The 12,158-nt window shown below is 46.6% G+C and overlaps 1 protein-coding gene across 4 annotated transcripts in view; it reads left to right on the plus strand.

Moving 5' to 3' along the window:
• Window positions 1–12,158, plus strand: part of mapk8b (mitogen-activated protein kinase 8b) — a 116,825-nt gene that overhangs the window by 37,103 nt on the left and 67,564 nt on the right. The window lies entirely within an intron of this gene.

Genomic DNA, 12,158 nt, shown 5'->3' on the forward strand with positions numbered 1-12,158 from the left:
ATATTCAGCTGCATCTTTTAAGTACATGGAAACAACAAGTAGTTACTTGTGAAAAAGGAAGAGTTCAAGTATGAGTTTACTGTCATTTGCACAGATGCAGTGAAAAGCTTACTTGCTAAGTAATATTAAATATTTGGAAAATGAGTGAGATTGGACTGCATAGCACATGGAAGAAAAGCAGATTTTATTAGAAATTGTTAGCATTTACAGCACACTATGCAAAAATGTAGTACTGTATTACAACGCTGTGCAGTATACTAACACAGATAATTACACAGTATCAATAGTCATTGTTTTCCCATAATGCTACATGGCAGCAGAGTGGTTAGTGCATCACCACAGCAGACTGCGGTAAGATTGATCCCCACCATTATCTGTAAGGAGTTTGTCCATTTTACCCATGAACACATGGGTTTCCTTTGAGTGCTCCGGTTTCCTCCCACATTTCAAAGGCGTACAGGTTAGGGTTACCGAGTTGCGGACATTCTGTGTTGGCAGTGGAAGCATGGATTTGCAGGCTGCCCGGCACAATCTTCAAGATTCAAGGATCTCTAGATTCACCTTTATTTAGAATAAGTCGTGAAATAATTCATTTGCATTAACAACCAATACATCCAGAGGTGTGCTGGGGGGCAGCTTGCAAGTATCACCACACATTCAGGTGCTAACATTGCCTGCACACATTGCTCAGCAGAGCCACACAGAACACAGTAGGCAACAATTTGATTTGCTTTAAAATGACATATTTCACTGTATGCTGATGTACATGCGACAAATAGGGCTAAGCTTTTAAAAAACATTGAATTCAAAGGTAAACACAAGGGATTTCTGCAGATGCTGAAAAACCAGAGCAGCAACACACAAAAATTCAAAAAGATAGTGGATTTTATTTATTGAATGACACAATGCATCCATTACACTAATATCTGTATACTGGTAACCATTATTTACATCTGTCATGCAGATACATCGCCGGCAAGATGTTAAACATCCCTAATTAAAGAAAGTGAACCAACTAAGATGTTTTAAAGTACAGAAGGTGATTGTTGCAAAATCTGAAAAGTTAACCCAACAGCATTCAAAGGGTCAACACATGCAAACTGCTGGAGGAACTCAGCAGGTCAGGCAGCACCTATGGAAAAAGAATACCATCAGCCCTCCTTATACGCAGGTTCCGCATGCACAGATTCAACCAACCACAGATCAGGAAAACCCGGAAGTTCTCTCTCCAGTACTCGTTTGAGCATGTGCAAACTATTTTTTCTTGTCATTATTCCCTAAACAATACAGTATAACAACTATTTAGATTGTATTATGTAATCTAGAAATGACTTAGAAGTACAGGCAGTCCCCAGGTTATGAGTTCTGTTCCTGAGTCAGTCTTTAAGTTGGATTTAAAGTTGGAACAGGTACATCCGGTATTATTTAGTGTAAGTTAGTCAAACGTTTTTCTTCGTACAGAGTACATATTTTACCTTTCTATGCATATAAAACACTTACGAAACATGCGTATTTCAATAATTAAACCACTGCGTTGCTTAGTAATAATTATAGTTTTCATCGGGTCAGGGCCTTTCACATGTTCCATTAAAATTGTTCCGATCATTGACCGACTGTAGCCTTACGCTTTTCCAATGACGGATGGTGTTTCACCCCTTTCCAATCGCTTTATTACTTCCACCTTATTTTTAATCTTGATTATTTTCGTGAACAGAAACACTGCAGATTCAGAGCTGCACCACTGGGTCCTAATCACCACCGCACTGAGACATGTTAAATAAAGTCTGGGGTTCTGCTGAGTCCTAAAGACCACCGCACTGACCAGGTTAAATAAGGGACTTGAGCACCCACATTTTTTGGTATCTGGGTGGGGGGGGTGGTTCTCGGAACCAACCCCCTGCGGATAAGAAGGGCCGACTGTGTAGTTAGTGTTTCAGGCCGAGACCCTTCATCAGGACTGGAGGTAAAAAAAGATGTGGAGTAGAGTTAAAAGATGAACAGGAGCACCAGAGGAAAGTGATGCACCTACATCCCATCTGCCAGAAAAAGCAGGATCTCCCACTGCCACCCATTTTAATTCCACTTCCCATTCCCATTCCAATATGTCTATCCATGGCCTCGTCTACTATCGCAGTGGGACCACACTCAAGTTGGAGGAACAACACCTTAAATTCCATATGGGTATCCTCCAACCTAATGGCATGAACATCAATTTATTGTACTTCCAGTAATGCCTCCCCTTTCCGGTTCAGATTCAGTTTATTGTCATTTAAAAACCACAAATGCAATGCAGTTAAAAAATGAGACAACTTTCCTCCAGAATGATATCAACAAAGCACATGACAAAATAGACCACACCAGAAAATCCACATAACGTTTGGTAATCCCCAGTCCAGAGTCTGGAGAGGCTGCTGTGTATTAATATTGCGCTACCATCTTAGCATGTTCCCCAGAAAGGTGCTCCAAACCCACCAGACAAAACAAGACCAAAAACTAAAGCTATAAGACGTGCACAAAACCATGTAGTTACAGCAGTGCAAACAATACCATAATTTGATTTTAAAAAAACAGACCATGGGCACAGTAAAAATAGTCCAAAGATGTTAAAAGACTATAAGTTCAAAAAAAAAAACACCATACAGTTTCCACAAGTCCTCAGGGTCCCGATAGACTTGTCATCCCACGCCGGCAGCAGAAGGGAATACCCCCGCTATGGACTTCCATGGCGCCGCCTGACTCAGCCTCGCAGACGCAGCACACAATGAAAGCGACCTGAGCGCAATGGACTCCGAATCCGTCGAGCCTCCGACCGTCCCCTCCGGCACAGCTTCTCCGAGCGTATTAAGACGCCCCTGCCAACGGCCACCGGCAACGCGACCCCGAGGACTGGGGGCCTGTTCTTCTCAGCAGAGACCCAGACCTCGCAGCAGCAGCAACAAAGAGGACCTGCGTGGAGATTTCCAGATGTTCCTCGGTGCTCCCATATCTGTTTCTTTATCAGATTAGGATTGCACACGGCACCCCGCTTAACAAATAACATATCATATCAGCTCTAGAGTGGCCACTGCAAGCTGCGACGCACTGCCATCTTGACCATTCCCCATCAGCTTTTCCCTCTTTTTCCTCATCTTGCCTGCCCAACGTCAGGCTTCCCTCTCCCCCCCCCCCACCTTTTAAATCTTCTCCTGTAGCGATGTGCTACACACAGCACTGAAATAACAACACGCAGTCGGTAAGTCGTTTTGAGACTAGTTTATTCAAACTTCGTGGCGCTAGCATTTAATCCCTAGCACCCGCCCTCTCCGGGCGGAAATTACGTCAGAGGTGCATTACCAAGGTCTCCCCCCGCGCGCTGGCTATTTGTGAGCCGGTTTGCCTGCGCAGAAAGTGGGTCGCCACATAACCCCCCCCCACCCCCAGAACCAGCGATACACTCCCCCAATGTCCACAGTCTGGATCAGCCTCTGTTTGGGAGGTCTGCCTCTGTGCTACGGTGCCTGAACCTCGTCCAGCTGCGCCAAGTCCACATGGACTAGTTTGAGTCGGTCCACCGTGAAAACCTCCTCTCTCCCCCCAATGTCCAGAACGTATGTGGACCCATTGTTGTTGATCACCTTGAACGGCCCCTCGTATGGCCGCTGTAGCGGTGCCCAGTGTCTGCCCCTTCGTACAAACACAAACTTACAGTTCTGCAGGTCTTTGGGTACATGGGTCGGGGTCCATCCGTGCTGTGAAGTCGGTACGGGGGCCAGGTTGCAGAGCCTCTCACGTAGTCTGTCCAGGACTGCTGCAGGTTCTTCCCCTTGCCCCCTTGGGGCTGGTATGAACTCTCCTGGGATGGCCAGGGGTGTACCGTACACCAACTCGGCCGACGAGGCGTGCAGATCCTCTGGGCGCTGTGCGAATTCCAAGCAGGACCCAGGGAAGCTCGTCCACCCAGTTAGGTCCTCTCGGGCGGGCCATGAGAGCCGACTTCAAATGACGGTGGAAGCGTTCCACTAGTATGTTCGACTGTGGGTGGTAGGCTGTAGTGTGGTGTAGCTGCATTCCCAAAATGCTGGCCACAACCGACCACAGGCTGGAGGTGAACTGGGCGCCTCTGTTGGAGGTAATGTGGGCCGGTACCCCGAAGCGTGCTACCCAGGTTGCAATCAGTGCTCGGGCGCAGGAATCAGCAGATGTGTCGGTGAGCGGGACCGCCTCTGGCCACCTCGTGAACCGGTATACCATAGTTAGGAGGTACCATGCTCCTCGGGACACTGGTAGGGGGCCCACGATATCCACATGAATGTGGTCGAACCTCCGGTGGGTGGGTTCGAACTGCTGCGGCGGGGTTTTAGTGTGCTGCTGCACCTTGGCTGTTTGGCACTGCATGCACATTCTGGCCCATTCACTGACCTACTTGCGAAGTCCGTGCCACGCGAACTTGCTGGAGACCAGCTGGACAGTTGTCCTGATAGATGGGTGTGCCAAACCGTGTATGGAGTCAAAAACTCGCCGCCTCCAGGCTGCCGGGACGATGGGGCGAGGTTGGCCGGCAGCCACGTCGCACAGGAAGGTCCTCTCACCTGGGCCTACGAGAAAGTCCTGCAGCTGCAAACTTGAAACTGCGGTCCTGTAGCTGAGCATCTCGTCGTCTGTCTGCTGCACCTCCGCCAGTGCTGCATAGTCCACCCCCAGGGACAGGGCCTGGATAGCTGGTCTGGAGAGTGCGTCCGCCACAACGTTGTCCTTTTCCGAGACATGCTGGATGTCGTGTACTCGGAGATGCAGTGAACAGCCTGCCTTCTAAGAAGTACCTGAAATGCCAGATTGCCAGATACAGTGCCAACAGCTCCTGGTTGAAAGCACTGTATTTGAGTTCGGGTGGTCCTAGGTGCTTGCTGAAGAACGCCAAAGTTTGCCAGCGCCCCTTGGTGAGCTGCTACAGCACCCCATCGACTGCTGTGTCGGATGCGTCCACCGTGAGTGCGGTCGGAACGTCCGTTCTGGTGTGCACCAGCATTGCAGCATCTGCCAAGGCTTCCTTGGCTTTAATGAAAGCGGCCGCGGCCTCCTCATCCCAAGTAATGTCCTTGCCTTTACCCGACATCAAGGTGTACAAAGGGCGCATGATACGGGCTGCTGAGGGGAGGACACGGAGGTAGAAGTTCACCATACGAACGAACTCCTGTAGGCCTTTGACTGTGTTGGGCCGGGCAAAGTGGCGGATCGCGTCTACCTTGACGGGCAGAGGTGTTGCCTCGTCTTTGGTAATCCTGTGGCCCAGGAAGTCAATGGTATCGAGACGGAACTGGCATTTGGCCGAGTTGATCGTGAGGCCGAAATCACTCAGGCGGGAGTAGAGCTGGCAGAGGTGGGACAGATGCTCCTGACGACAACTGCTGGCTATAAGGATGTCGTCCAAATAGATGAACGCAAAGTCCAGGTCGCGTCCCACCGCATCCATTAGCCGCTGGAACATCTGTACGGCATTCTTCAGGCCGAACGGCATTCAGAGCAACTCGAGCAGGCTGAACGGGGTGATAAGTGTCGTTTTGGGGATGTCTTCTGGGTGCACTGGGATTTGATGGTATCCCCGGATGAGGTCTACTTTGGAAAATATTCTTGCCCCATGCAAGTTTGCTGCAAAGTCCTGTATATGTGGTTCGGGGTAGCGGTCTGGAGTTGTAGCCTCATTCAGTCTGCGGTAGTTGCCGCATGGTCTGCAACCCCCAGCTGCTTTGGGCACCATGTGCAGGGGGGAGGCCCATGGGCTGTCGGACCTCCGTACTATCCCCAATTCCTCCTTCGCCAGGCCGAGCTTTTCTGGGGGGAGCCTTCGTACGCGGGCATGGAGGGATGGTCCTTTGTTCCAGATGTGATGCTGAACCCAGTGTCTGGGCGTGGCTGCCATGAACTGTGGTGCCAGAATCAATGGAAAGTCTGCCAGGATTCTGGTGAATTCGTTGTCCGACAGCATGATGGAGTACAGGTGTGGGGCCGGCAACTTGGCTTCACCCAGGGAGAACGCCTGGAAAGTCTCGGCATGTACCAGTCTTTTCCCTTGCAAGTCGACCAACAGGCTGTGAGCTCCCAAGAAGTCCGCCCCCAGGAGCCACGGCGGACAGTGTTAAGTCCCATGTGAACCGGCTGGCGCCGAACTGCAGCTGCACTGTGTGCATGCCGTAGATCGGTATCGTGCTGCCACTTGCGGCCCTCGGTGGGTCCTGGCTTCTTGTTGCAGGTGTCGTACCCTCTCGGGGGCAAGACACTGATTTCCACTCCAGTGTCGACCAAGAAGTGGCGTCCCGACTGTTTGTCCCAGACGTACAAGAGTCTGTTCTGGTGGCCAGCCGTCATAGTCATTAGCGGCAGCTGGCCCTTGCAGGGTGGGCAACAACGGCAGGCTTTTGTGCCCCACCGCTGGTGGTAGAAACAGCACTTCACTGGCCTTCTCACTCCTGCCTCTGTGTTGTGTGCGTCCCCCTGCTGGGCCTGGTCTGGTCCGCTGTTGGGCTCGTGGCCTGGTAATCTGACCGACGGATGCCACGCTCTGCCTCTTGGCTTTCCACAGCACGTCTGCCCGGGCCGCCACCTTCCGGGGGTGGGGGGGGGGGGGGGGTTGCTGAAATCTGTGTCGGCCAGCAGCAGACGAATGTCCTTGGGCAGTTGTTCTAGGAACGCTTGCTCGAACATGAAGGCAGGGCTTGTGCCCGTCAGCCAGGGCCAGCATCTCGTTCCATCAATGCTGACAGCAGTCTGTCTCCCAAACCGTCCAGGTGAAGCAGGCGAACACCCCGCTCACACCGTGAGAGGCCAAAGGTCCCAATGAGCAGCGCTTTGAATGCTTCATATTTGCCTTCTTCCGGGGGTGACTGTATGAAATCCGCAACCTGGGCGGTCGTCTCCTGGTCAAGGGCACTCACCACGTGATAGTAACGTGTAGAATCAGAAGATACCTGCTGAATCTGGAACTGGGCTTCTGCTTGGCTAAACCACACGCGTGGTTGCAGTGTCCAGAAAGTCAGCAGTTTTAGTGATACTGCGTGAACAGATGAAGAGTCGGCCAGCTTTGGTCCAAATCCCGTTTGGGCCGTTGGGGTCATCAGTGTAGCGATGTGCTCCACACGGCGCTGAAATAACGACACACAGTCGGTAAGTTGTTTCGAGACTAGTTTATTCAAACTTTGCGGCGCTGGCATTTAATCCCTAGCACCCACCCTCTCCGGGTGGAAATGACGTCAGAGTTGCATTACCAAAGTCTCTCCCCGCGCGCTGGCTATTTATGAGCCGGTTCGCCTGCGCAGAAAGTGGGTCACCACACTCCTTAGCTTTTTTTCTCCACTCCTGCCCAAGGGTTTCAGCCAGAAACATCAATTGTACTTTTTTTTCCACAGATGCTGTCTGGCCTGCTGAGTTCCTCCAGCATTTTGTGTGTATTGCTCGGATTTCCAGCATCTGCAGATTTTCTCTTGTCAGAGATATTGGCTTCAGTCTTCCAGAATTTGGGTCTTGAAATTTCCAATGTTAACTTTTTTTCCTACCTGAAAGCATACTTGGATAAATCTTGGCAATTTTTCCTGATGAAAATCCTTGCTAATAATGTCAACCAAATAAGAAATGTGTGTTGCTTTCAGTGTACCTTTTAAAGTTTAACAGTTGTATTCGTTTGTGGGCTGTGTTTATCAGTGGTCTGACTGTAGTGAAATGAAACAAATGAACGTGCAGGTTAAGTGAGGTGCAAAAACCAAATGTACGTAATTATATGCAACCTTCAGAAATTGCTGGAAGAACTCAGCAGGCCATTCAGCATCTATGGAAAGAAATAACCAGTTGATATCTCAGGCTGAAACTCTTTTCAGGATTTCCAGCATCTTCAGAATCTGTTCTGTTCTTATATGCTACTTCCTTGGAAATGGGTTCAGTGTGAAAAGTGATCCCCATCACACTTAATGACACCTTTTCTTTAACAAAGGTTGTCAGCCACATCATTAAATTGACAATCTATGTCTTTATACCTGGACAATGACTGGGTGATGCATTTGATGACTGAAGTATTTTTATAGCAAAATCAGAATAAATACAAAGCAACTTAACTGAGCACTAAAATAAAACACTATCAAATCAAAACAAACTGAAAAATTCTGACCCTCTCAGAGTACATTTGCGAATGATTATTTGTGGGGAAGATGTAAAGTTGGAAGCTAAAGGCAGCAGATGGGATCTGAAGTATGGGGAAGTGGGTAGCAATGGGGATGTTCGGGGAGAGTCAGAATGAATATGGTGGGAGAAGCCAGTGTGACTGAAGCTGCAGCTGATTAAAGGACTTTGGATGGAAGCAACACATTTTTTGAGATGAGTTATGGTAGATTTGGAGGAAGGGAGCTTGTGGTACTTGAGGAGACATGATGATCAATGATTTCAGCTGCTGTAAAGCTAAGAAAGAAAGCTTATCTCAGTAATCTGGGAACTGGAGGCGGGAACTGAATCTCCTGGGCAAGATGAATATGAGGGAAAGAGGGAAAATAAGAGAAATACAAGAAAGGTGCAAATTTAGGACTAAAGAAGCAACGTTAGTTAGGTTAGATTTTTTTTTAAAGAGGAACAGCAGAGGAAAGGACTGGAGTGGAAGAGAATTGGATTTGGTAGTCCGAGAACAAACTATACCAAAGGAAGTGAAACGGTTTCTTGTGGCCTATGATGCAGAAGTGTCAGATTTGAAAGCAAACCCACAGAATGAATTTTCATGGTATTTTTGAATTAATGTAGGGCTGCTTGGGTGGTATAAGGGCAATATTTGGAAACAAATTTGTAAATGCTGTCTAACCCATCTTTCCAGCATTGAGGGAACAAAATAATTTTTCTGATTGACCTCTTGCCCAAAGCTATGAAAACTTCAATCATCCAGTGCTATGATTGTACCACAGTGTAGTTCCATTGCTGCTGTGAGGCTCTTTTCTGACAGTCATCAACCTGAAATATTAACTTTGTTTATTTGACCTGTGCAGTATTTCCTGTTTTTATTTCAGTTTCAGAATCTGCAGTTCTTTCGATTTAATTGCAAGTTCTGAATGGGATTCCCAGGAGGGCTGCTGCCTAGTTTCACAAAAAATGAAGCTTTTCAGGCAATCCCATTTTAGACAACATTCCAGTCTTGAAAACCGTTCACTACCCAAACTGTAAGTTGCAAATGAAGAGAAAGTGAGTGGAAGAGGATCGCAGAAGCAGCTACGATGGGAGAGTGAATGACCAGCTCTACTTAGCTTGACTATGTCCTGGTGACTGCAGCTTGGGGGAAGAGAATGCACTCAGAAATTCCACATTCTTACCTGGCAGATGTCTGTAGTTGTGTAACAGCCAATACATCCATCCCCATCCATTCCATCAATCTCCCAAACACTCTTTTGCATGTACAGTACTATGTGTCCAAAAGTTGGACACTAGTAATGTTAATTTCAGTTTGCAATTTTAATTGATAAAATCATTGGAACATTATATCCCGGCTCTTAACTCCGTCTATGAGGATGTTTTTAATCTAAACTCAATTTGTTGAGGGTAAAGGGATTCTCTCCTCTCTAACTCCTTGTCTTCATTCATCCAGGCATGCATGGTGCTCTCTACAATACAGGCTAGCCCAGGCATGGGCAAACTACGGCCCGCGGGCCATATGCGGCCCGTTAAGCTTTTTAATCCGGCCCGCAGAACTTGATGAAATTATATTAATAAACCTTGTTAATGTTTTTTCCCCGCAATTCTGGCGTTTTCCCAATAGATGACGCACTCTATATACATTGACCTTTGTTGAGGTGCAGCGTATTACTCCACATTTGCGCTTTACTTTGTGACCTTGTGGCGACCCATTTCCTGGCACATCCGAACCGGCTCACAATTAGCCAGCGTTCCGGCTAAGAGAGATAGCCTGCGGGGATTTGCGAGCACAGAGCTCCGCATACCGGCGCGCTCTCCCTGCTTTGTCATTGTGCGGGTCGTTGTTGAGTTTTGGCACAGGGGACAATTGAATAAGAAGGAGCAGGACAAGTAGACCTGCATCTCCTACCGTTTTTGAAATAAAGACAGTCAGGAGGAGAGTGATGATGATAATATCTTGAAGGATAACAGAATTTTCAGTGCTTTAAAATAATAACTGTTACTATTAAAAAAAAGCTGTATTTTATTCATTTAATTTTCAGTGTTTTAAAAGTCATTTCAATAAATAGCTAAATACCATGGGACTTCAAAGACAGATATTTTGTTGTAATGCATTTGTTCATTTTCAATTGAAATTAAAGCACATGTTTTCTACATATCCCATGATATTTTATTTTCTCTTATGAGGTGTATTACCAAAACACTCCGTCCATCTGCTCCTGGTCCGGCCCCCCTGTCAAATTTTAGAACCCTTTGTGGCCCTCAAGTCAAAAAGTTTGCCCACCCCTGGGCTAGCCAGACTAGTGCCCTGGTGTGGAAGCAAGCAGCTTGGAAAAAAAGAATTCTACTTCAGTGCAAAGAAATTCCCAACTGGATTAACTTAAGGTACCAGTGGTGGGTCAAATGTCAGAATATAAAATTTGGTGAACATTCAAATATCATCAGTTGAGTTCAATTACCTTTTCTGTGGCTTCTTTCACTGCTGCAGGAAAGTACATATGCTTGGACCTGTTGGCTATTTGAAATGCACAGTTACCCAGTGTAATTCACATCTGAATAAGCATTTTGAATTCAGTGCTCTTAAGGCTAAATGTCATTAACTCCTCCCTCTTGGCACCATAAAGTATGATACTGGGGAGGTGGGGGAATGCTGAGAAAGGAATGTGAACATGTAGTGGTTGCCTTGAGATGGTGTGGTGGTTCTGTGTTAGTCTTTGGGGACTTGTATTTTGCAGGATTAAAATTAAACCAAGCCATTGCTTGCTCAGGCTTGGGGTTCATGACAATATGAAATGTGGATTATTCATACTGTAAGTGTATTTATGGGAAGCAGAGGTTGACAAATTAGCTGAATAATCATCTTTTACTGTCATCTGACCTTGCTAGTAGAACTCTGCCCACGTGCGTGGCTTTGGTCAAACCTTCTTTCTCCAAGATTAGTTTATTTAGAAAATAATTGGGCTGCTGGATGATCCAGTTTAAGTGGACTAATTAACACATTAATACTGTTCTGAGAGGGAATTTCCATGCCTGGAGGTAGACAGGCTAGAGTTGTTGCCAGTGCTTCATTTGGTTCCATTTGAACTTGCTGAAAAAAATTACATTGCTATTAATTCCTCATCACACATATCAGTACATTCGGCTGTATCTCATGAATATTCTGAATAAATGTTGTCCAAGCACCCTTCTCTCCCAAACTGTATGATACTCCATTTGAAGAATTCTCTGATCCTGACATGATTTGTAGAGCCCTGATATTATTCTTGGGTGCAGAAATCCCTTTGGCAGATCTACTGCCAAGTTTTCTCAAGTTTTGTATAATATTGTATTGATTCCTGTTTCTGGCGCTGGACCCTTATTAACCCCCATTGATTATTGTCCTGCCTGCAGCATAGCTGTTCCAGACCAACAACTCTCACTTCTTAACATAGGGATTCTTTTTCCTGTTGGATGTATGCAATGAATGCCTTTTATCCTCTTGGATCCCTGCAACCCCACTCTTGCACTGCACACTGAAGCTGCCTTGAAATTACTCTCATTGCCAAATATTCCAACTGTTACTGCCTTCTGTCTCTCTGCAACATTGAAAATGTTTCTATTTAAGCTGACCTCCAAAAATAAACTTGAGGAATTTCATAGCATATAATGCTTCAAAGTGGCCAAGAGTGTGTTCTGCAGAATCTAATGTGATTAGATAGCATCTACTTATGGAAAAAATGGTATGTCCATCAGTACAGAAATCCCTGATCCTAAACTCTTGAAGTTCTAAATGCCTCTGTCAGGATATACAATATTGTTCCAGTGACTAGTTTAGAATTCACCTGACTTGATCCAAATTAATCAAGCTCTGTATCAGCAGTCCAATACTTAGTGCTTTGTCTGGCACAACACATCCCATTTTAGAGAACAGTGCATTGTCTTACTTTGAGTTGTGCTGTAAAGAAAAAGGAATGTGGTTGCTTTTGCAATTTTATTTTTGTATTTTTCCAATTTAAATGTTGAATTCTGAAGAGTACACATGTTCAATT

This window comes from Hypanus sabinus, chromosome 21, assembly GCF_030144855.1.
Source record: "Hypanus sabinus isolate sHypSab1 chromosome 21, sHypSab1.hap1, whole genome shotgun sequence".
Lineage (NCBI taxonomy): Eukaryota > Metazoa > Chordata > Chondrichthyes > Myliobatiformes > Dasyatidae > Hypanus > Hypanus sabinus.